The following is a 26,063-nucleotide window of genomic DNA, read 5'->3' as shown; positions in this document are numbered from 1 at the left end:
TGTTAGAAGGCTGCTGTGGGGGTCAGCACTTCACTCCGGGGGTTACTGGGGGGGCTCCAGTCCCAAAAATGGCACCCTTCGGAGAAGACGAGAGGAGATGCGTCAGTGCATCTCTGCGCCCCCTGGTGGTTCCCATCGAGTTGCAACTTTTTAGTGAATATGGGCTGAAATGGGGAGCCAATATAGCGATTTCCTCCCCGATGAGATGTGATTCCACTTAGGGATGCCCTGATTGATACTGACTGCATCGTTGTGGGCAATTTGGAGCTGGTGCAGACATTTTTTACTGACCCCTATTAACAGTGAGTTACAGTAGTCGAGGCGAGAGAGAATGATAGCTCAGCCAATAGAGGCACAATTAGCCTCTGAAATAAAGGACTTGACATTTCGAAGAAGTCTTAGATAGTAGTTCCAGTTTTTTGAGATGTAACTGGTCTGTGTCTCAGAACCCAGAGTAGAATTTAGAAATACCTCCAGACCCTTAGCCTTTTCTGCCACTGCTATAGGGCACTGCTTAATGCTCAAGTGCATGTATTCTTTCCCCAGCTTAGCTCTGGCCCCTGGGCTTCCAAACAGTAGAAGTTCAGTTTTTGCTCCGTTCAGTCAGAGCCAATTTTCCATCATCCACTGTTCGATGACTCCAAAGATGGAGTTCAGACTCCTGATGTCCTTTTCATGATTTCCAGAATCATCTGGGAGGCAGCGTAATTCGTAAAAGAGACCACATAGGTCTCTAACAAGTGCCAAAGTGGTCTGATGTATAGGTTAAAAAGTGTGGGTGAAATACAGGCCCCTTTGGGACTCCACAGAAGATGGTGGCCGGTTTAGAGGAGACACTTTCCCAGCATACAAATGATTTTCTACACACCAAGAATGATATAATCTAACTAGATGGTTGCGAGAAACAGTTACCTATGCCTGAGAGGGTGTGGCTCAACTGGTCATGATCAACCAGATCAAAAACTGCAGACAGGTCAAGGAGGACCAGGAGCCACCATTTCAATCATATTAGTCTGCAGGTCAAGGAGTGTGGTCTCCGTGCTATGGTCCGCTCTGAAACCCATTGTTTACTGTGGAAAATAGAGGGTGATTTAAAATGAGCTTGAAGTTGGTTAATGGCCACTTTGTCCAGATCCTTCTTCAGGAAATTGCTGTTAGCAAAGCCCTTACATGTTCTGCCTTCTTCAACAGTGGTGTAATATTGATATCAGCATGCTCCTCCCCTGGCCCTTCTGCACCCGCCCCCCCTCCCTCCTTCTCTGCCTTTCCCCTTTTCTCTGCAGACAAGGTTTCTAGACAAGTCCGATCTATGAAAGTCTCGTCGAAACAGGTTCACCCCTGTTCCTCCAAAACTATCAAGGACCACATCGACTCCCTGGCTCCTGCCCTGGCTTATTTCTGCAATCGCTCCTTCGCCACTGGAGTCTTCCCATCCCCCCAGAAGCATTCCCTTGTGCACGCTCTTCTTAAGAAACCCTCTGCCGACCCCTCTTGCCCGGGTAACTATCGCCCAATCTCCATCACCCCCTTCCCGGGCAAGCTCCTGGAGAAACTGGCCATGACCCACATGACCCACCTTAATCTCCACACAAAATCTGTTGGTTGTCTTCATGACCATCAGTCTGGCTTCAGAGCTGCCAGAAGCATGGAAACTGCTCCCCTGAACATCTGTGAAGAACTGCTCTCCAACCTCGACTCCAACACCCCATGTGTCCTCATCTTGCTTGAGCTCTCTTCTGCCTTTGACGCTGTCAACCACGCCATCCTGCTCAACCGTCTCTGTGATAACCTGGGTATCAATGGTCAGGCTCTGGCATGGCTGACCTCTTTCCTCTCCAATGGACCCTCCCAGGTCCAACTCGGGTCCTTCCTCTCAGATATCTTTTTCTCTACCTGTGGTGTCCCCCAGGGATCGAACGTCTCTCTCTGGCTGTTCAACCAATACCTGGCACTATTTGCTCACTGCATCGCCGCTCTCTGTCCCAACTTTCAGTGCTATGCGGATGATGTCCAGCTCATTTTCAGGCTACCTTTGGCCTCCTCCTCTCCTTTCCTTATCTCTGACTGTCTGTCTGCTATCCAGGAGTGGTGTGCTGCCAATGGCCTCTGCCTTAATGCCAGTAAGACTGAGATTGTACTTATTGGCACACCCACTCCCTCCTTCCCTGCAACTCTCTGGCCGCCGTCCTGGCCCTCTTCCTGCGCCCACCTGCAAGGCTAAAAAACCTTGGGGTCATCTTCGACTCCACACTCTCTTCTTCCTTTCCTCTCCTTCCCACAGAAGCACACCGTCTCCAGAGCCCTGGTTCTCACTAGGCTGTACTATTGCAACAGCCTCTATCTAAATCTGCCTGCCTCTACTCTCCGCCCTCTGCAACATATCCAGAACAGGACTGCGAGACTTGTCCTTGGCCTCAAGCCCAGGGATCATATCTCTCCAGGACTGAAATCTCTGCACTGGCTTCCAGTGGCTGCAAGGATTAAGTTCAACACCCTCTGAATTGTCCACAAGGCCTTCTGGGGCCGCAATACCTTCAACTCTCTCTTCCCAAATATCTTCCTTCTCAAGCTCTTTGCTCATCCGCCTCCAACTCCCTCAGGGTCAGTCGCTTCTCCAAGCAACAAGTTGGTGGTAGATCTCTCGCCTCCGCTGTGGCCTCCCTCTGGAACAACCTTCCTGCCTCCCTGAAACTTGAGGAGAACCATCTCCGGTTCTGGAAGCACCTCAAAACCTCTTTGCTTCTGCTTTCTCTCCCCCTCTCCCCTGCTGAATTCCTGGCTAAAACTGCACTGGCTACTTGGCCACTATTTGTGACCTTGGGCCCATGCCCCACCATTTGCACACCTGCACTGTCTCCTTGGCAACCCCGCACCTGGGGACTGTATTCTGTATCCCTACAGTCCACCACCAGCACTTATGTTTGCTCTTACCTTGCACTTGCCACCATCCTGCTGTTTATTTATCTTATTTATTCTACTATCCCATGTACTGCACTTTCCCCTCTCCCATGTACTGCACTTTCCCCTCTCCCTTCCCCCTCGCACTTTTTCCTTTCCCCCTTCCCATGCACTTGCGCGATCTGAATGACACCTGGCCTAGTAAGATTGCTGTCTGTCTTCTCTCTGTTCCCATCTCCCTTGCCTCGTCGCGCCTCGAAACACTTGTGTATAGGCGCGTTATAAATGCCATATCATCTCATATCATATCATATCATGCAAACAGATTCAGGAATGAATCAAAGTCTAATTGGGCCTCCAGGTACTCTTTTCTAACCTACCCTTGATTTGGATAATTATGTGGAGGACTGGGTAGATTGTGGAAGAGATGGAGGGTGTTTGTTTTGTCTTGTACCCCAGTGAAATATGCGCATAATGGGGAGAGCATGCAGGATGTTTGTAGGGTGTGGGTCTTCAAGGAAAATTTTATCATAGAGAGGCATGTGAATAGATTAGTTAATAAATTAACTAAAGGGGAACATGTTTGGATATACAATATGATATGACATGGCATTTATGCACATACAATGTCCAAACAAGGAAAAGATGTCTACGCTACGTATGTTGTATTGGCCTGTGTTGTGGCTTGTTTAAATGTGATGTTGCAATTAACATGTGGTCTGTGTAGTTTGAAGTTAGTTAGAAGATTTGGGATATATGTGTTACTTTGTTTCTAGTTTTGAATACATTTTAGTTTGCATCATGTAGCAACATAGCAAGCAACAATGTAATGACAATGTTATCTGTGGGGGACAACTCTGGGACAACTTTCTAATGCCTAGAGTGAAGTGCAAGGGTCTCCCCAGGGGCAAGAGGAGGGTTTTGACAACAGAGAAGTGGTAATCGTAAACATGTGGGGACTTGAGATGACGTAGATTGAATATGCAGTTAGACTATTATGGTCGTATGACTTCTCCCATCTGCACATAATAAACACTTCAAGGATTGCAGTCTGCTTTAAGCTGTAGGGTTTCTGGTTTGTAGTGGCTGAGTTTCTCTTAGCCCCAGGGTGTTTGGATGACAAAATCAAGAGAGCGAGAGAGACGAAGCGAACCAAGTCGAGCAGGTGGCAATAGCAGGCCAAATGGCCTCTAGAGGCAAGGACGGAATGAATTATCATTAGGTTGGGTTGTATGGCCAGAGGAAAGTGTAGATACAAGGGATAAACTTCCTGAGAACACAAAGCCTTGTTACTGAATGACCAGTGGGCCTGGTTAGGTCGCAAGAGTGGAATTGGAGTTAGGTGATAAATGCATGAATGGATACTTGCTGGCAGTGCTTGACCATTGTTTATGGTTGTATCTGGATTTTTAGAAAGATAAGCATAATAAATGCCAGGGAGGCCATTTTATTTAAAATGAAAGTTGCATGAGGTGAGGCTAAGGAATGCTGAAGGGACAGTTTGGGACAACAGCTTGTCTGGGGCAATAAGGAGGTTATTGTGCGATCATAGGAATGGTCACTAATTTCTCTCCTCCCCTAATTTAAGAAATCTTACTGAGGCCATGCACATCATGTACTTGGTTAAAATTTCAACTGTTGAATTGTTTGAGGTAATAAACAAATTATATTTCAGGGTGTCATGACTGACTATGTAATGAGAACACTTGGACAGGGGATTGTGTTTAGAAAATGTATCCAATGGGATTAGAGAATGTAGGGGATGATTAGATTTCTTGTATAGGGTTAACACACACACACACACACACACACACACCCTCCCCACCAGCAGTGTAAAAACCTACATTCTTCCTCTGCCCTAAATTGGCTGAAATTGTCAAAGAACTCACAGACTCATGTCATGTTCAAATGGCGTCACTTGTGTCTCCACTTCAGAACAAATATCGGATATCCTGAAGTGATGTTTCATTACCCCACTACTTAAAAAGCCTACCCTGGATCCTCAATTTCCTGCAATCATACGGATCCATAGCAGGTCTATCATGGATTGCAAAATTCCTCAAACTGGTTTTTACCAAAGAGCTTCAAGATCTATTCTACATGTTTTGAAAGACTTTCTTTTGTAAGTCTTCATTCTGGTCATGCACTTTTGGTCACCCAAATTCATCCTTTTTTTTCTATTTATTTTGGGGCTTGGGACCCCCTCCCCAGCTGCCCCAACTCCCCCACTTAACTCCATCCACAAACATAACCTCCCCTGCTTTTTCAATAGAGAATCTGGGCACATTGGAAACACGGAAATGTCTAAAATCTGAAGTCCTTCTTTCGAGACAGAGACCAATGAATACATGACAGTACAGGACATATTTTACAGCATAGATCCCACACTGAATAACCAGGGTCAAAGCCCCCTTCGACAGAATTAAAGCAGAATTTCCAAATGAAAGTTCCAATTAATACATTTCATTCCAATGGTCAGATTCTACTTCAAAAGGTAACACAGAAAAGTTTCTACCAAAATCCAAGTTCTGTTTCCAACACAAAGTTCCTTCACATCTGGATATTTTCACTTAGCGTCCTGATTGTCTTGTTACTTCATAACATTGGTAAAGTCCTTGACTTTCAACAATAATACAATTCGCAACTTCTTCTTAAGGCTGTAACACATCAGTGCTGTGTGTTCCATCATTGGCTTGGCCACATGCAATGCAGGTTATCCCCCTTGACTTTCTGTCCAAGGAGGGTAACCTTCCTGCCCACTCTGGGTTTCTACTATCACATCTGATAACAAATAATTCAAGTGTCTCTCTCTCTCTCTCTCTCTCTCTCTCTCTCTCTCTCTCCAAGAAAGCCGTTTCCCCTTCTCCTTCTAATGACCTTACTTTGGCTGAGGCCCTGCTGGTTGTTATCTGGTTTGCTTATTGCCTCCTCTTTGCTTTGGCAATACTGGTTACAGTTTTGTTCTAATGCAGCATCTTTTTTACTTTGCCAATGGTGGTTACTATGCAGGTTTGGAATTGCACCCTCCTTCCTTGGGCAATGATAATCACAGCCTTTGTTAAATATTATTCCTCTGTTCTTGTTTTGATTTCTCTTAGCATGTCTATTGTGACAAAATTGCTTTTTTATCATTAGTTCAATATTCAAAAGGTAACTAAGTGGCTAGCAGTTAACAACAGAGCACCCCGGGGTTACCTCTGGAGAGCCAACTCACCGGTCTCTAATTGCGCGTCTGTGTGTCCTGCTACTGCCACTTCTTCTTCTTCCCTTGCCAGAAATTGAGGATTTGACAGCTTTGGTTGCCGCTGAATGACTCCTGCCTTCGACAATAGGATTTCCTGTTGCTCCTGTCATGTCTCGTTGCGCGCCAGCCATCACAGACAGACACGCTGTGCTCCTCTCACTCAGCGGGCAGCCTGAAACCACAGTGCTTCCTTCTCCACAAACTATGCAGTCTTGACTCCTTCTGCTTATGACCCTCTCAGCACCAATAACCACCAAAGGCACAGCAATGGTCCCAGCATCTTCGCTCTGCCCCTGCTGCACACCCAGCCACGTAAAACCATTTCTGCTGTGACTACTGCAATCCCACTCTATCCTCTGCATCTGCGGGAACTTAAATAATCCTAATTCCAGCTAAATAGTAGATTTTTTAGGAAACTAAACTGCGCATTGCAGTTCTGTGCCTCTAATATCCTCTTCCTTGTCCCAGTACCTGTGGGATTATGGGACTTGAAGTCCGCTACATCTTCATTCTTTATTTCCTTACATATTTCAGTTTTACAATATACTATTAAAATTGTAGGGTCATTAGGGAAGTTGTTTAGACGATTCTCCCAATTCTCCTGACCTGAATCCCCTCCCATGCGATCCTCCTGCAGAACACTACCCACAGGGTTATGTGGGGTGAAATATATCACTGGAATGCCAGAAATAAAGCGGCCAGAATGATTTGTAATGCCAATTGAAGTATAAGGCCAGCACAGAAATGCTGATGTCAGACATGAGGCCTATTGAACCAAAAACAGGCCTCAGGAAAGAAAGTGGGCTTGAAACTCAAAAAGGTAAAGATATGCACAATGCATTTCAGCAAGGAAAAGAAAGACATGTGGCTGACAATACTGTTTTACTGAATCCATGGAGAGCTGACCTTTTACTTAAAGACGCAGCAGTGCGTAGATAATCTTCAATGTAATACCAGATTGTGCTCCAGTCATCGAAATTGAAACCAAGCTTCTCGCATTTACAAGAAATAAAAGAATTTCACTTTTTGTTGTTGTTCATCCAAATGACAGTATGCTGAGAGAAGTGCTCACTAGACTTTCGGAGTTTGAACATGGTTTTCTCATATAACTGCCCTATACATATGGACAATCCAGAAGTGATATTCATGGAAGTTGAAACTGTGATACTAAAGAAGTACCTTACGCCTGGATATAAGGACCAGGTGCCTTATAAAATGTCATGTAAAATGCATTGTGTGTGAGTTTAAAAGGCACTGCTTGCAGGATTACATGAGCCGGTCATTTCTCCAAAGATGAAACTTAACCTCCAAGACCTTTCCCATACAGAAATAATACACTGCTTAGATTTAAACCACGGTTGGGACAGATACGACCATGCCTGTTCTTTCAGCAGAAGTGACCTTGAGGTCACAATTCCCATAAAATGTCCATTCAAGTTTCCATCAGGACCAGCGCAGCCATTGAAGCGGGAGGCGAACATAAACATGAGCCAGGCTCTGGCTGACGACATGCTGAAGGAAAAATGAAATTTTAAGCGAATAAAGAAAAGACTGTAGTTGGTTAATGGAAAAATACATATTATTGCATAACAAGGGCAGCGTAGATGCCACACCGGTCATTCCAGACTTTTATTAAAGGTGACAGTAACCCCCTTTGAACCTTGCTAAAATGATTTTTGTGTGATAAACATAACTAAAGTTATTAATGAAAATTTTATTTGGGCCTTCCTTTGATTCTGAGAGATTTGAAAGTTGGTGTGAGGGTGAAGGAAATAAATAACAGGGGAACTTAGAAGTGACATATTTTTCACTGAAACGGCTCTTGAGTAAATGAAGAAAACCTGTATCTCTGCATAGGAAGGGTGTGCCGACTTCAGATTAGCATCATCTGATTTGTCTTAAACTGTAGTTCTTACAAATATATTCCTACATGTAAAGATTTGAAAAATTAAGGTACTTGCCATGTTGATCGATTTTTAGAGTTTTGAACATGTTGAGCCCACTGTCAGGTTCGGATGACAAAGCTTTCTCCTCCTACAGCTGTCCTAACTCACACCTCTCATCTCCTTGTCCTATTAGCACACAGGTGGGAGGTGGGTAGAGAAAACCAACCAATCCCTTTCGTGGGAATCATGACCAGTTCGTGATGTCATTTGCCCTATAAGTAGATCAGTTTGCAATAAAACTGGGCCTTTTCAATTATTCCAGGAGGCAACCTGCTGCTGAACTCTTGTGAGAAACATCCAAGCAGAGAGGCCCACATGTTGCATTGGAGACAGGAACCAGGGGACATAGAGGCTGACTGGGACTTCTTGGTGGATTTGGAGGAGACTATCCTTGATTGACACCCTTGCTGTCCCAGCAGTTCCCTGCTGTTTCCTGATGCCCATTCCAAGGTCTTGTAACGCTCACCTGATTCCCACGGAGGCGCTGGTCTTGGCAGGGTGGTAACTGTATCTTGAAAAGTGAAGTGCAGGACTCGATTGGCTTCCGGGGCTGGGCCTCTTCGCACTGTGTGTCTAACTCGAAGAGTAAGATGTCTGCAGGTGAAAGAATATGGGGTTAATGACCTGGGATTGTCGGGTATCTCTCTCTCTCCTCCTCTCACTTTTCCGTGGAGCCCCAAGGTAAACGTGCTCACCTTAGATAGGTGAATGCTGGACTCTCCATCTGCGTCTGGTGTAGGGTGCCGTTACCAGTTCCTTCACTGGGTTGAAACGTAGGCCTCTTGACTTCAGAGGATTGCTAACCGTCGTTAACTGCACGAATGGTGAGCTTCCGGGCACCTTGAATGTCCTTACAGTCTTTAGGTGCGTGGGCACGTTAGTATGGAATAGGGCTCTGTATAATGTTCTTTTCAAATGGTGCCTTTTGTCTTACAGGGCTCTTGAGGCGGAAGATGGTGGTTTGAAGAGAGCCGGAGCTCGAGCCAGCGCATAGGAATGAAGCGCTTGGGAGTGCGTAAGTAAGTGCCTGTTGCCTGCTTTCGAAATGCACTCCAACTGTCTCTTTTCTTTTGCAGGTATGAGTTCGGATGCTGAAGAGACTCTGGAAAACGCCGGGGTATTTGCAGGCGCCTAATTGTGGAGGGCGCGATGGCGCGTGAGTAAATAGCCTGCCTAATGTCTCTCCTTTTCTCTTTCAGGTGCAGGAATGCAGCGTTGAAGAAAACCGGAATTCGAGGGGTGCCGGTAAGTAAATTCCCCACAGGAATAATTATGCTTTTGTCTTCACAGGCTTTTATATTGGCGGAGGAGCAGCGCGAAGAGTTGGTAACTGCCGATGGATCAGGTGAGGAAAGCGCTGCGAGTGAAGGTTGCTGTGCTAACCTGTTGTTTCTTTGTCTTTGCAGGTGCTTCTGAAGGCTGGATACAAGAAAGGTAAGCTTTTGTTCTCACAGGTTCAGGATCGGAAGAATGAAGACTGGAACCGACACGGTGAGCGTTCTGCTGCAGATGCAGAATAACGCGAAGCACGTTGCATCAATCGGGTGTGGTTTAAATAGCCTTGGAGTGATGAGGCATCTTCCTCCACTGCCTCGCCCAGGAAAGAAAAGAGTTCCTGTTCTAGAAGAGTTCCAGTGTTGTATTCAGGGAGTGGAGCCTGCCCCACCCAGGTAAGAAACTAGTCCCGGCTCGTAGAGGATTCCCATATGGCTGGTAAGTAAGCAGCATGGTCTGCTGCAGGTAAGTCCACCCAAGCATCTTTATACATGTTATGAGCCCGGCGCTTCCAGTGCCGGGACCAGTGATTTTGATGAGCCTGGTGCCACCGGCGCCAGGACAGGGTCCAAAAGGTCCCAATGGGGACTGGCTGGTGCCTAGGATGAAGGTTAGAGGCCTGCTTCCAAGGACGTTGGGCTGGTCCTAGCCCCTTTGAAGCAGTGATCATGACAGGTCTCTCCTGCAAGTAAAACTATCCACAAACCCATAGATTGTGTAGGCCATGAATGTTTCAAGTATTGTTCTAGTTATTTCCCCATAGCAAAATGTTCTGTTTGTCTGTGTAGATCCTTAGCATATTTAATTAAAGTAAATCAATTAATTCCCAAATAGAAATCACAGCATTTGAAACCAACAAGCTCTTCCCAGTACGTTTTGAGCCGGTATAGACATAAAGATCTGCCAAAAGAATTAATCCCAAAACCCTATTTCCGCGTGAGTATGCAGGGTGCGAAACGAAACTCCCGATTGATCCCCTTAATTTTAAATCAGAAGTGTGAAGCCTGGTATTCTGTTTCATGTGCAGGGTTCAAAACGAAATCGCCCTCGTGTTCCCATTGTGCTCTGACCAAAACCACCAAGCCCTGGCTGTTCTTTTTAGGTGTGGCAAAAACAAATTCCTTTGCTTTTCTTTCCCTCCTCCTGCACCTGGGGTAAGAAGTAAAAGAAACATGATTTGCCCCTTGAATCCCTTTTTCCAAAGAGTGCATTTTATCAGAATCCCACAACGATTCTCCCACTGTTTTCCCACCCTCTACCACTGGCCTTCAATTCAGAGGGGTCAAGTCTAATTGATGTTTGGAGGGTGGGGTTACTGTGAGAAAAGTATTGTAACCAAATCAGCAATCATTGTGTGTCTGGAATTGTTCTTTCTCTGTATTGGTGGGTGATTTGAAAATAAATTGTGACTGCATATCTCAGTATTCTCTATGTGTTGGTGCTTTTACGTAAGTCAATTTTGTTCGTGTGTTGCCACAGCACTGTTGGCTGATGTTAGTCTGTTTGTCAAATTTGGTTTAAATTAATTAATCTACACACCAACCTGGTTCTTAGTCCATTGTGGCACTGGGTACTTGTTGGGGATGGGTGCGAGACGGGTTGGAGGCCTTACCAAACTGAGCCGAATCAAAATCATAGTGATTTATTATGCACCACATTCATTTGTGCGGAAAGGAACTCCCTGAGTTGAGAGTGACTGCGTAATAAACCATGACAGTCAGGATCAGGAAGCGTCTACCTTTTCCTGGATACATGAGAACAGTCCAAGGCCAGGTTTGATGGGATGATCCCCTGTGATTAATCACAATAGGTAGTAGGCATATAGGGTAATATAATTGCTCCTTGGCTCCACAGCATCGTTGTTATGATAATACAACTGCATGCACACTTTGGGTTCTTATTCTGAACGCTAATCATTTGGCAGAAACAAGCATAGGATTTTAGGTTACAGTGTTTTAGTCACGCTGTAACAAGGTTTCTTTATTACATTGGTCTCTCTCAACATCCATAATCCATACCCTGAGAATGTAATTATTTTCAAAGTTTAGTTCCAGTTACAGCATTCTCAAAATGGGCAAATATGTTCAGCTTATTTTCATTGGAGGCAGCAGGCAGTAGTCCAACTCCACAGTGGCCCTTTTCCACCAACACCTAAAGAAAAGAAATTGCTGTAAAAAAAGCTTCTCTTTCACTCAAGCATTAACATAAATTCAGCCTCCAACTCCCAAATGACCTTTTGCAGAATCCCATTGAGTCCCACTGGAGCCCCTGCGGAGGAGGAGTACTTTGCTGCCATCGGTAGGGCTGTGTTTGATCGGGTCGTGCCCCACTAGGAAGACCCTATCTAGAATCCCATAGCAGATTAAGTCTTTCCTGAAACGAGAGCCCCTGTCAGGGACTATATTTCACTTGAAGATAATTTATTCCCTGTTTACCACAAAGTTGTTCTCTGTTTGGCCACTATTCATAGGTAAATTGGACTTCGCTGTGCCATCGCATGCTAGACCATTCCTGGTTCCTCCCGACCCCACCGCTGTATCCTTCATATGTACTGTGAGGCAACTTGTTTGTAACTGTGCTTTTTAAAACAAAAATTAAATAAAAATGTACAAAATCCCACTGCAACAAAGCTAAGAATGTTTTCAGTTTTGTGGGATTTAGGGAATCCAAATTTCCAATAGAGGTGGGAACCAGAAATGGAGATGAAAACAAGAGGCGGAAAAGATAACGATTAGACTTAATGATATGAAACGGAATGGATGGACATAACATTTAAGCAGAATTTCATTTGTTCCTGTATTAAGAGTTCAAGAAGCTTTCATGGAACTGATGAATAATCCCTTATTTTTTTCACTTGTGTCTTCCTTTTTCTAATCTCATTTCCCACTTTTCTTATTTTGCCTGCTACTATTTTTGTCATTTCCAATTAATCTCTGTTTATTGTTATTTTAATCTTGTTTATCTCACTTTTATCCCATTCCCTTCTCTCCTTTAATAACATTAATAATTAATTAAATATTTTCCTTGTTTCATGACAATGGTCTTAAAATCCTTTAATGGTAAAATGTTGTCCTGATAATAGTCCTAGACGATGAAATGAATTTTAATATAAGGAGGATTGAAGTACTGATTCATACGATAGATAAATATTGACAGATGCACATGTAACATTAATGTTAAGGATTTGATAAATCTAGGCACCAAGGTACACATTAGTTCCACTATTACGCAATAAGCCCTGAGACGCCCATTTGTCAGCTACTAATGAGAATGGTGCACTTGCTTGTATCTACAGGTTCCATCTGGAAGTGGGTTACAATATGAGATATTTTCTGATAGAGTGGGGGGGGAACTTAATAGTGGATCTTAGAGGGGAGTCTGGGGCGCTCTGGGAAATTGCCAATATACTACCCACAGAGATCTATCTCTCCCTATGTTGTGAGGCTTCCCCCTGGGCCCTGGAAGCTCCCCAATCACCGTCTGGAGCCCTGGCAGATGGGAATGTACAGGAGAAGGAGAGAACACATCTGACAATGTGTATTTTACGCTCTGAGTTAAAGGCATTGCTGCACTGCCACGGTATGTCCAAGCAATGCCTAGACTTAGGGCTTCCTGAACATTATAAGAGCATTATGGGGGTGGTAATGGTGGCTTGAAGGATTTGTATTCCTCTCGTGCTGATGTGGGGCTCTTCCTGGAGTCAAGCTGCATAATCCACCCTTGTCTACCCCTCTCAACCTGGGCTGCATTTATCTTGTCCTTTTAAAAGAGGGAAGTGCAGGGATTCAAAGGTTCAGACGGGTTGTAGAACCCACTTATCAGCTTACATTATCTGATCTACATTTAGCTAGGCTCATGCTTAAACATTCTAGGTTAATGATAAAAGTGCCAAACCAAAGGGACAGCTCAATTATGCCATAGACATTGACAAGACTGGTCAGTAATACATATCCAGGACAAGTATGGGCTTTGTACCAAAAGTGTGCTCAGTGTGCCAGATACTGTTGAATGTGCTAAGTCTGGTTCAGGTATGCTACCTATTGCCATAAAAGACTGTGCTCGGATAGTAGTGTTAGATCAACATCCACATTGCTCAACCTTCAGTATGTGAAGTTCACAGGAACGGGCAATAAGTAAGGCTATAATGCCTTGACAGTACCAAAATTGTGCATACAGCACACTCTTCCCATTCCAGTTTCCACATTGTCACACTATGAAAAGCACCATATCTACACCAGTAACCAACTGCCTCCTAGTATGTAAAACACATATTGCCCATGTCAGTTTCCAAGTTACCCATGCCAGCTTCCGTATGGCCCCAATATTTAAACCATAGAGGAACCGCCGTCTGGATGCCATCACTGTAGTCCTACATTTCAATTGGGACCAAGGCCTTCACCACCCAACCACCCTACTTATTGCCATCCACCTGAGAGAAATGTGCAATGTCTTCAGCCAACTGGATTAAAGAAGGTAGCAATCTTTAGTAATGTTTCATGTTTGGTTTGGGAGGATAGTTCAGGGGCAACATGCTCGCCTTGGAAGCAAGATGACACGGAACAACACATGTTCGCTCCCCTGGTCCGCGCTTAGAAACCTCTGGGTATTAAGCGCGCTATAAATAACCAATCATATCATATCACAATGTATGGTTCACCAACAATCTAGGTGACTCCCGGAGGGTTTGCAGAAAAACATAATGTCAATGGAAGCCACATCTATGTATCTTATAATGTGGCCTGTCCCATTCAACACAGAAGATTTTAATGAGTTCTCTGTAGAGGAAAAACCCATTTGGCTCAATAATAATAAAACTCGCAGTCATCAACACTGTATAACTACTCGGTCTACAATTCATTGATTAAACCAAAATATTCTAGATTCCAAGCAGCTCTATGTGAGAACCTTTGCGTTGACCTCTGAGATAATTAAAACCTAAGCGTTTAAGTTCTGGTTGAAAATTCTCTACCAACATGATTGCCATTCTTCTTGGCCTATGATCCCTGGAGTCCTGCCTTCACTAGTGTCACACCTTACTGGATTCTGGACTGTATAAAGGACAGCACATCATCCGGAGCTAGCCATCAAATTTCAGGCCCAGCATCAGTTTTAGTTCTTTCCCACAATGCTTAGACACACAACAGTAGCATGATTTCTTGAGAAACCATCCCTGACCCCAGATCCTCCTGACATTTACCACCCAACGTGAGGCCTGCCTACTCTAGCAGAGTGCCAGAAAATATCAATGTGACCTTCAAAGCTTGATCGCAAACAGCTGCAGACAAGGTACCAGTCAGGGATCCTATGCAACCATGTGAAAGAACAAAGAAATATCGAGGCTGAGTACCACAAAGGAAATACACCAATCACGGGCTAAAAGATTCACAGATATTTTATTACTGTACAGTTTACAAAGAAACAGATAGATATCTGGCTCCCAACACCTCGCAGTGTGTACCAGCCAACAAGGAGAGGTAAGAGAGTGCTGGACATTGACACATTCATGCTTTTATACAATTCTGTGTAATATTGTCCAGCCTCTCTTCATGTTAATAATTCGTGGTCTAGAGTTCGTGCCTAGTTCACATACAGATTATACAATATTATGCAAAGGATTACATAGGTTTGTATTTCCATGAAGACACAATGGTGATGTATGTTTTCGGTTCCCACGGTAAGCCTTGTTCCACATTTCTACACAATGCAGTTCAGCCAAAGCATACGCTCGAGGTTTGTTCTTCATTGTCCCAACGTTTATACAAGGATGAGGCCTGTGAGCGCAGACAACACTTAGATGACAGTTCATATGATGCGCAAGGTCTCTTTGCCTAGCTTAAACAGTCGGCTCTCAGACAGCCTAAACATTAACAGAACTCAAAGGTCGGAAGGCTTGGTTGCAAGTCGAAAACTTAGTCCACCATTTTCGAATGAAGAACACTCAAGTGGAAATAAAAATGAATCTTAAAATGGCAGCGAAGTTAATACAAAAATCGGAACTTTCCAACACGGTTTTCCGTGTAAAGCGATTGAGCTTAGGCCAATATAAATACTAAGGAGGCATTATATAATTACCGTTTAACAAACACTCCTTTTGGCCTAAGCCAATAACTTACTAAATATATTCGCTTTACTCAAAACTCCATGCTTCAATGTCCATACATCCTGAATCACATTCATCGGATATATTGATTGCCATTAGATCCTTGACAGTATTATCTTCATTGCCACAAATGAAATAAACGGAATGATCTACATACAGAGGTCTGCCCTCACTAATCAAATTTACAACATTGGTACAACCTTTAAAAGTACGCATTGACTGAGAACCATCCTTTGTATACAGTAGGAAACAGAGTAGGGGCTGTGATAAAGGTAAGAAGGATACATGGCATCCCGGTTGCCTACCGGAGCCATTTTGAAAAGAGACTAACGATTGGAAAGGTTTAGAAAGTCTATCAGAAGGCCTAATAGAAGCAACTTTGAGCTTGCTCCTATTTACAAAAAGAGAAAATCCCAGAGGCATCAGGACTGGCCTTTCAAACTCATTCAAGTTAGTCCCATCGAAATTCCCTGAGATGCTGGTATTCCAACGACCAAAGAATAGTGCCCTAGAGAGGTGTAGCATACAGTAGTTTAAAGGTAAAGGATGAATATACCAGCCCAACCCTTTTTCCCTGTGTTGTGGCAAATGCGAACATATCCATTCATTAGTCATATTCAAACTTACATGGGTCGCATTCATAATTAACAAAAGTTTATTGTTGTAATAACCCTGTCTGTGTTGGCAATCCCTAAAAGATAGTGTGCAGATGCACGAAAGCAGAAGACATAATAGAAACACTTATCAGTGCGTATCAAAGGTACAAGTGGACGTACCCCCTCAATATACCAAAACCCTAAAGCGATGATTACTGTTAGACCAATTAACAAACTCAGGAAAAAACAATAAGTCCTCAAGGACCATGATTTTCTTATGTCCAATGTCTTTGTTAGCCACACAATCGATCGGTTGCTTTGTACGAGTAGGAATAGCGACAGGCATTGTTTCTAAAAAGTTCGATTCGGAAGGTTTCTGCGTCGGACTCCTTAAGTTCATTCGTTGATGATCTCCTGACCACGTGATGCATCTTGATTGAAGATAGCTTTGCCGGGACCAGCCACTTACTTATATTTCAGCGAAAGAGTGGAAAAGGACTAACTCAACAGTCGTTTCCCGTGGGCACAGGCGTGCTTTGCTGTAAGTCTAGAGCCATGGATGCAGATCGTACCTTAAGACTCCAGGCACTGCGTGATCTGCGAACAGAGTGTTGTTTCTTCCTGATGGAAGTGGTGAAACAGAGGAAAGATTGCTCAAGGGTGCAGAAAGATCGGAAAAAGATTTCAAAGACAAAGCAGCTGTCTCCCCAGGCCCCACAGGCTCAGAAAGTATCTCTGAAACACCCTTGATGTTGTTCAAGACAGATTGATCTGGTGGTTTCCTTCTTTTATTCTTCGTCGATTGGCAAAGGATAAGGTATTTTCTTGATGTGTGTCGTGTGAATCGGTGTCTCCAAACTGCTACTCGTACAGCAGTCTGTGTGGCCAAAGGGACCTGGAACGGTCCTCTCCAGCGCGGTGTGAGACTGGATGCTCTCTCAAATGACTTCGTGAGAACCCATTTACCTGGTCGAATTCTGTGACCTGGCCCCTCATACTTAACTGAGAGGGTTTCTCGCACCTGTTGATAAATCAAATACAAGTTTTGAGTTATCTAGTCACAGTATTCAATAAGAAGCAATTGCTCTACATCTTTTAACACTTTAGGCTTTGGCAGGCTCCAAATGTTAGCTGGCCTCCCCACCATGATTTCATCCGGGAAGAAGAGTCCAGTTCTAGTCTGTGGGGTCGTCCGCATGGACAGTAACACTATAGGTAAAGCGCCTGGCGATTTCAAATTACTGCTGGCAAAGACTTTGGCAATTTTGTTCTTTAAAATACCATTATGGCGTTCTAAAAGTCCAGCACTCTGGTCGTGTCTACCCGAATGGAACTGTTTATCAATCTGTAATCCCATGCATACTTGCAGAAAAACAGCAGCTATAAAATGTGGACCATTATCCGACCAGATGACCCTAGGCAAACCAAACCTAGGGAAATATTCCTTAAGCATGGTTTTTCGCCGTTGTCATTGCTGTAGAATCTTTCACAGGGAAGGCTTTAACCCACTTGCTAAAGGCACAAATGACTACCAAGACATATTTGTAGTTATTATAGCGCTCCATCTCGATGAAGGCAAAATGAATCACTTCACAAGGCACAGAAGGGTGGCCAAAACTACCCCTAGGTGTCGACGTACCCTTCCCCGCATTATGCTGTAAGCAAATTATACAATTCTGGCAAAACGCTCCGCAGTTTTTTTTTTTGATGTTGCCATTCACCCAGACAGATTCTAGCATTTTACAGATTTTTCTATCACGTATATGAGTGAGACCATGAGCCACTGTGATCATAGCAATGACATATGCATCGGGTAGCATCCGTCTTCCTGTTGAACTGTCTACCCAACACCCTTCCTCATCCAGACATGCTAAAACCCTCAGCCCAGTGTTTAAGCTTGTCTAAAGTGGCATCCTTGAATAATCTTTATGGAGTCAATCCCTTCATCTACTGTACACATATTTGTAGTTTCTTTACTGACATACATTTCTGAGTATAAATCAATAGAGGTCCGTTTAGCTATCCTGTCAGAAAAAGCGTTTCCTCTCCCTACATCATCTACTACGTTTTGATGTGCGGCGCACTTCATGATTGCTAGTTGAAGAGGAAGCGCAACATGTTGAGAGTAGCTGAACTATCAAGGTGCCTTGTTGGATTTTTGTTCCGTGTGAGGTCAAAAAACCTTGTTCTGCCCATAGTCTACTGAAGTTTGTGAACCACCCCAAAGGCATACCAGCTATCTGTAAATATATTTACTCTAAGCCCTTCAGAAAGTTCACAAGCTCAAGTCAGTGCAAAAATCTCTGCGGCCTGCGCGGAGTTATGCGAAATCCTTCTGGTTTCCACAATCGTGCTTAGTGTAGTGATGGCATAAGCAGAAGTGGGTGTACCATCCAGAAGTTTGAAGCATGAGTCATTGCAAAACAGCTCCCCTTGTGGATCAGTCAAAGGTGTATCAATTAAATCAATCCTGCCTTTAGTTTCTTGCTCTGTGGTATAAAGGCAGTCATGTGACATTTCGTCACTGCAAGCAATAACAATTCAGCCAAATTCAATGCGCAACACCTTTTAATTTGAATATGCAGAGTAAATAGTATCAGTTCATATCCTGTTGATCGTGCGGAAGTAAGGTGTTGCGTTTGCATTCTATTTAATAGAACGTCTACAGAGTGAGGTACCATGATGGTTAAAGTATGGCCTAGAACCATACCCTCACTTTGTTTTACAGATGCAGCAGCAGCAGCAACAGCTCTCAGACATCGCAGAAAAGCTCATGCAACAGGATCAAGTGTGGAGGAAAAAATAACTGCATGCTCTATTTTTCCTACCATGTTCCTGCGTTAACACAGCCAAAGCACATTCATCACATTTATGCACATACAACACAAAGGCCTTATCATAATTTGGTGTGCCCAAAACTGGTGCTGAACACAGTGCAGTCTTGAGCAGATCAAAAGCTGGTGTTCCAAGTTCCACGGTGGTGGCAAAGAAATGCTCTTCTTTGTCAATGCCAACATTGGTTTTGGGATCCACTATCTACAGTAAGAACCCATTCCTATCAAGGCTCTAACTTATTTCTGTGTATTTGGGACAGACATGCTAGAAATGCTTTTTATTCGTTCAGCTGTCAATCTTCTTCCCTCCTTTGACAGGAGATAGAATAAATAGGCGACCTCTTGTCGACAATACTGAAACTTTTTTAATGAAGCTTTATGTCCATGTTCTGCTAGATGAATAAACAATAATACAGTACCCTCTTTGCAAGCACTTTCTGTGTCTGCAGCTAAGAGAAAGTCGTCAATGTACTACAACAATGTACAAGTGGAAGGTAACTCAACTGTATCGAGCTGCTCTTTCAAAACCCTACTGTAACTGCTCGGAATCTCTGTGTACCCTTGTGAATGTAAACAAGTGTCCCCCTAGGGTGAACACGAACAAATATCTACTAGCCACGTGTATGGGAATGCTAAAGAAGGAATTCTTAAGATCCACCACACTAAAATGAGTAGCAAAAGCTGGAATCATTGTCAGTATCGTCATTACATCAGGCACAATTGGATATTGTGGAGCAACAATCTTATTGATAGCGCGCAAATCGTTAATGAAAACGGAATGGAATCGCATTATCCCCTTTCTTATACTCTGGTAAAATCGGGCTATTGCACAAACTTCCTGCAATTTCTTTGATTACTCCACGATGTACAAAATCGGAAACTATACACTTCAAAGCTTGCTCACCATCAACTGAAATCTTATATTGTGGAATTTGTGGCAACTTAACTTCTGGTTTCAAAACAATTTTAACAGGCTCAATATGTAAAAAAAAAACATCATTGTCGTCAACCGCCCAAAAACACACCAGAACATCTGGCGGAAAACGTCTAGTCAGAAACTGTGAGGCAGAAAATTGCTGGGGTAAAATCGTCAAACGCACTCCATCCGAAAAACAATGAATTACTGTATTTAATTCCTTCAACAAATTCAACCCCAACAAATTCTCTCCACAGTTCATTGTCAAAAAGAAACAGACAGTAATCCGTAAATGGCCCCAGTGAAATCAGTACCGGCAAAGAAATCGGACTAACCACTGGCATACCAGAAAACCCTGCAGAAACGTTATTCTGCCCTGACAGTGGAATTCTGGAACCCGCAAATGATCAATGGAACACGTCTGTGCTCCTGTGTCTATCAAAAATAGATGCTTCCTATTCCCCACCTTCATCTCAACGTAGGGACCTCTCTGATTAATGAGAATAGGCATCGGTTCCAGACCCTGCTTCAGGCTGTCCTAACGAAACAATGTATCGTCGAAGACAAGATCTTCAGAAAGATAGGCAATTGAAGGAATATCGAAAATATTTCTGCTATCTATACTAGGTTGCTGATCATCTTGCGAGAATGTGGATTTTGAGCGAACTGGCTCCTACCAGGACCCCGTACCCCAGGGCGGCCTCTGGATTGGCTACCCATGACACCATATTTGTTATCTGACCTCTGCTGAAGGATCGGGCATTGTGCTCTCCAATGGCTTTTTTGTCTGCAATATGCACATTGCTTCACGTATACAGGATCCAACTGTGCATTATTCTGTGGAACAGACTGACCTCAAAACTGCATATTCCCACCTCCAGTCCCTCTAACTATCTGAATCTCAACTTTAAGAACAAATGTCGAAGGGCCCTCCCTCATATGCAACTGAGAAGTAGGCAACTCTGAACGTTTGTTGAGTAATGAAGCAAAAGTAATAAAGCAAAATCGAGTGCTAAAAGTGGTAGGGACAGTATCGGGTGCAAAAAAGCTCTCTTATAAAGAATCATCAATTCTGCGGGACAACAAATCTTTTTTTTTATACACTCATCCTTCAGGTATTCTACCATTACCTGTAACACTTTCCTCTGCATTTCTGCAGTATACTGACTATACGTAGTATATACTACTATCTATCATTCAAAATCCATCTAAGCGCATCCCTTGTGCAAATTCGCTTTTCTTCACTCGTTGACTTACAAGGAGGAAGGAACCATTTCTGCACATAAAAAGCATCCAAACTATCACCATCTATTTCATCGTTCTGTAACCGTTCTAACTCCCTTCTTAACTCAAAAACCCTCTCGACATGCTCATGTACTTTCTCTGCAGAATCCCGTGAATAGGCTAAAACATTCACATTTTTCAGCCCTTGTGGGACATCTGTGGCCGTCAATCTATTCCACATTACAGCCAAATGTATCCCCATCCCCTCAATAAAGACATTCTGATTGGGAATACTTTCTAGATTAAGGAGTGTAGCTAAGACAGTAGATTTTTCACCTTTCTCTATACATTGCTTAGCCCATGCATTCACATCTTTCCTCTTCTCTTTGGAAACCGTGTTCCGCGTTACAACTTTTGATTCAGTACTCGCCCCTTTATCAGCTACAAGCGGAGCAGAACCGCTTGGGAAAGAGGGAGTAGGCAAATCCTGTACAACAGGTAGTGGGGACACTACTACTGGCAACAAAGACAGACTTACTGGAACAGTAACAGTCGGTAAAGGTGGAGGTACAAGCAGAGGAACAGCAATAGGAAGCAAAGCAATAACTGGTGGTGGAGGAACAATAGAAAGAACAGGAATTGCTACGGGAGAAAGAGCATCAGCAGGAAGAGGTATGACAGCAGGAATAGGTACATACGGAGGTGGTGCAGTGGTGCTGTCATGACCACTGTGAGGGGGCACAAGTTGTGCCACAAGCAGGCTCCCACCAGAACCCTGAGGGCCTTAAAACCACTGCACTGGAAGCACCCACACAGTCTAGTTCTAAGAACCAAGCCATGCGGTCTAGTGGTTTGGGTGTGGCAGGCCTGGAACTACTTTCCCTGATACTACTTTACCTGGGCTATATAAACCACACCCTGACTGTAGAAAACGCTTCAAGTTATTCTGCAACCCGCACCGTGACGCTCACCGTGTCCAGCTTCTGGTCTTCAGCATCTTCCTGTAATCCTGCAAGAACAAGATTATTCTGTTTTACCTGAGAAAACACCATCCAGCACTCAGCATCTCAACTGGGCTGCAATCTGTGGAAATCGAGAGAAGAAGAAACATCACTCACCTGTGAGTACTTGCTTAAGGACTTCCGGCGAACAGCTATCACAGCTGCTGTTCGAACATTGCAACCTGCAATAACGAGAAAGGGAAAAATAATATTAGAACGCGCGCTTCCAAAACATCGAATTCCATCAGTCTTACCTATATTCCATCGCGCTACGCCACGCTTCCATCCGGAGCACCACAGCAACATCTGCAAAGGAAAAGAGACATATGCAGGTTCGCTTTCAATATTAAACAACCGCACAGCACTGTACTTACCTTAAGGGATTCCGGGGGCCTGTTTTTCATCACACTCTCATCCACTCGCAGCACCACAGCGGCCTGTGAGGAGAAGAAGAAGAAAACACAGGTTAGCTTTAAAAAGCAATAAAGGCACTGTGCTTCGCGCTTTCACTTGCCTAGAAAACGTGCCTCTCCATCCGGCACGCCAGCATCAAGGCCTACGCACCTGAAAAGAAGGAGATAAAGACATTAACGAATTCCCACCATAAACAGAACAAAGACTAACAATTAACAATCCTACCTGCCTACCAGCAGATTCGGTGTCACAGCAGACCTGGGCCCAAGGAAGGCAAACTGCACCAGTGAAGTAACTCGGGCAGCTCGCCAACAAACGTCAAGTGCCCCTGCACAAGAAACACAGGACAGATAGCTCACCCTACAAATAACTAAGGTGAGATAAGAACCCAGTGGGAAGGGAATCGGTCAGAGGGAGGTGGGAGATTCACCCATTAGAGACAGCTATCACAAATCCTCCCTTCTGTAATTGCAGATTCATTATTCAGCACTGGGCAACTACGCATCCAGGGTTCCAGATCTCAGAGCCTTCCAGACGCCCCTGGGGATATCAGGTGAGCTTAACAGGCACCAGACCTACGTTCATTTAGGAGTTTATCAATTAGCTCATCTGAGACATGAAAATCTTTAGACAGATTTACTTTCTGTACACCAAGTTAAAAAACCCTATCCATGTTTCTAACAGACTCTGACTGTTTTTGTTGATCATATAATGATGTTTTTTCAGAATTTTAACATATGACAACGTGCATGCTTCTATTTACTCTTAAATTGCTACATAGCTTCTCTTTTCTAATTCTGTATTACATCAAACACTGCAGGTCTAGCATTTTTATTCCTTTAAAAATATAGTTTCTAAATGATCTATTCGGGCAATCTCAAAACTACCATTGACTGGCCACTGAAATTCGGAAACATGTCTAGTTTGTCTGTGCCAAATATCATTGAATACTCTACTACCAAATGCTGTTCTTACAGTACATAGACATGCCGGTGAGCCCTCCTGTGGCGCCAGTCGGCCAAATATCAAAGATTGTCTGTCTCTGTGGAATAACGCCCTGGAACAGGCAGACAATTTCCCAGGCATGTCAGATTACTGGTGTTACCTGGCGTCGTTTGTGCTCATGAGGACAAATCTGCAACCAAATATCAGGGTACTTAGGAATCGGGGCACGACTCACCGGATTACAAAGGACAAAGGAGGTCCGATCAGATTACTAAGGACAAAGGTCCCTCGTGTTTGGTGATTTCGGCAAAACTGCTCGCCTCGATATATGGACCCTCGTCAAGATGCCATCTCGGATCACGTGCTCACCGTCCAGGGATCGGATCATGCAGTACTGTTGAGGTATCGCATATCATCCAAAAAGGGGCCCCCTTTTCTCACCATCCAATCCCGGTCCGATAGCCGCATCTTTCCTTCAACGAAGTGCCATTAATCTTGAGGGTCCCTATTTGGGCGCCATCTGAAAGAACAAAGAAATATTGAGGCTGAGTACCACAAAGGAAATACACTAATCACAGGCTAAAAGATTCACAGATCTTTTATTACTGTACAGTTTACAAAGAAACAGATAGCTATCTGGCTCCCAACACCTCGCAGTGTATACCAGACGACAAGGAGAGGTGAGAGAGTGCTGGACATCGAAACATTTGTGCTTTTATACAATTCTGTCTGTCCAGCCTCTCTTCATGTTAATAATTAGTGGTCTAGAGTTTGTGCCTAGTTCACATACAGATTATACAATATTATGCAAAGGATTACATAGGTTTGTATTTCCATGAAGACACAATGGTGATGTATGTTCTCGGATCCCGCGGTAAGCCTTGTTCCACATTTCTACACAATGCAGTTCAGCCAAAGCATACGCTTGAGGTTTGATCTTCATTGTCCCAATGTTTATACAAGGATGAGGCCTGTGAGCGCAGACAACACTTAGATGACAGTTCATATGAAGCGCAAGGTCTCTTTGCCTAGCTTAAACAGTCGGCTCTTGGACAGCCTAAACATTAACAGGACTCAAAGGTCGTAGGGCTTGGTTGGAAGTCAAAAACATAGGCCACCATTTATGAATGAAGAACACTCAAGTGAAAAACAAAATGGCGGATGAATCTTAAAATGGCGGCAAAGTTAATCCAAAAATCGGAACTTTGCCACGCGGTTTTCTGTGTAAAGCGATTGGGCTTAGGCCAATATAAATACTAAGGAGGCACTCTATAATTACCATTTAACACATGAATCGGACAATGAACACATTGAATGAGTCCTCCTTTGTGAATTAGATCACTTTCAAGAAGACTTTGACATTAGCCTTCCATTTTAAAGCTTTTGATTTGTTAGCAGAATGAATCAATCATGAGATAGAAGACACGTTTGTTCCCAACTGTTTGTAGTATTTTGGTACCTCCACTCACCCTCAACTGTTTTACTCTTATCCATAATGTGTACTCGCACTCCAATGCAGATCAGTGGTCATCCAGGTTTCATTATATAAACTCTGAATAAAGTAATGGAAACAAAGTTTGGTTGACATTCTGCTATTGGTAGTGACAGCCAAACTCACAATAATGTCCTCTCTAACTGCTCACAACAAACACATCTTGGTCCTTTTCTATTCTCTAGTGGGCCTCTGGAAAAAGCCTGGAATCCTTGTTACTGCACTTTCACAGAGGATAGCCATCCCGAAGATCAACCATGATTTCCAAATGCATTCGGCTGCCACCCAGCTACTCTGTGATCTAGCCAAGCAAAAGCACACATGCTAATTGATAACACTACACCCTATGCAAACTGTTTATGGCATGAACCACAACTATGTAGATGACAATACTGATACAAACAAGCTTTGGCAATCCCAACAGTTTGGGCTTTTGTGTAGGCACTGGAAAGGTACTTTGCCAGGCACAGCCGTAGTGGTATTAACTGACCGTTGATGGTAGCAAGTGCAAAATAGTGCGGATACCATGGCATCATAATGGCAGTGCCTGGCAAGTGCCTAATACCTATACACAAGCCAAAACTGTTGACTTTGCCAATGCTTGTTTTTACAGGACTTAATTGAAGGACATGCAGAGTTCTTATAAATCGAATGGCTGAAGGCATACCTGGTAAGACATTTGTATTTCACCAGTAGCAGGTTTACAACTCCAATTAAGTCAGTGGGCCTCATTATGACTCCGGCAGTAGCCATACCAGTAAAAATGTCACGGCTGCCTCCGGAGTCATTTTTTTTCCGGCGCCCGGCAACGGGGCATTACAGCCATGGCAGGCTGGTAATTCCCCATTGCCAGGCGCCAGAAAAAGTCCCATTGGACTCAATGGGAATGGGGAGGACGGTAGCACCGGCACCATTGTGAATGGTGCCGGTGCTACCGTCAAGGTCTGCAAGCGGGTGCTGTTCCGCCCGCCAGGTCAGATCTGGCAGACTGAAAGGCACCCGCTCGCAGAACTCGGAGTATGCCGGTCCGGTAGTAACTGTGCTGTTAGCTTACCGGCACCGTTGTTACCGGACCGGCATACTTATAATGAGGCCCAATAACTCTCATGAGGCTGCTTTGAAAAAACACTGGCAGACACTTGAGGGCAAAGTTTGATGGTAAGGCTTGAATAACGGGA

The sequence above is a fragment of the Ambystoma mexicanum genome, chromosome 5p (assembly GCF_040938575.1).
Source record: "Ambystoma mexicanum isolate Mex_15411 chromosome 5p, UKY_AmexF1_1, whole genome shotgun sequence".
NCBI lineage: Eukaryota > Metazoa > Chordata > Amphibia > Caudata > Ambystomatidae > Ambystoma > Ambystoma mexicanum.
Note: the sequence above shows the minus strand (reverse complement) of the source record.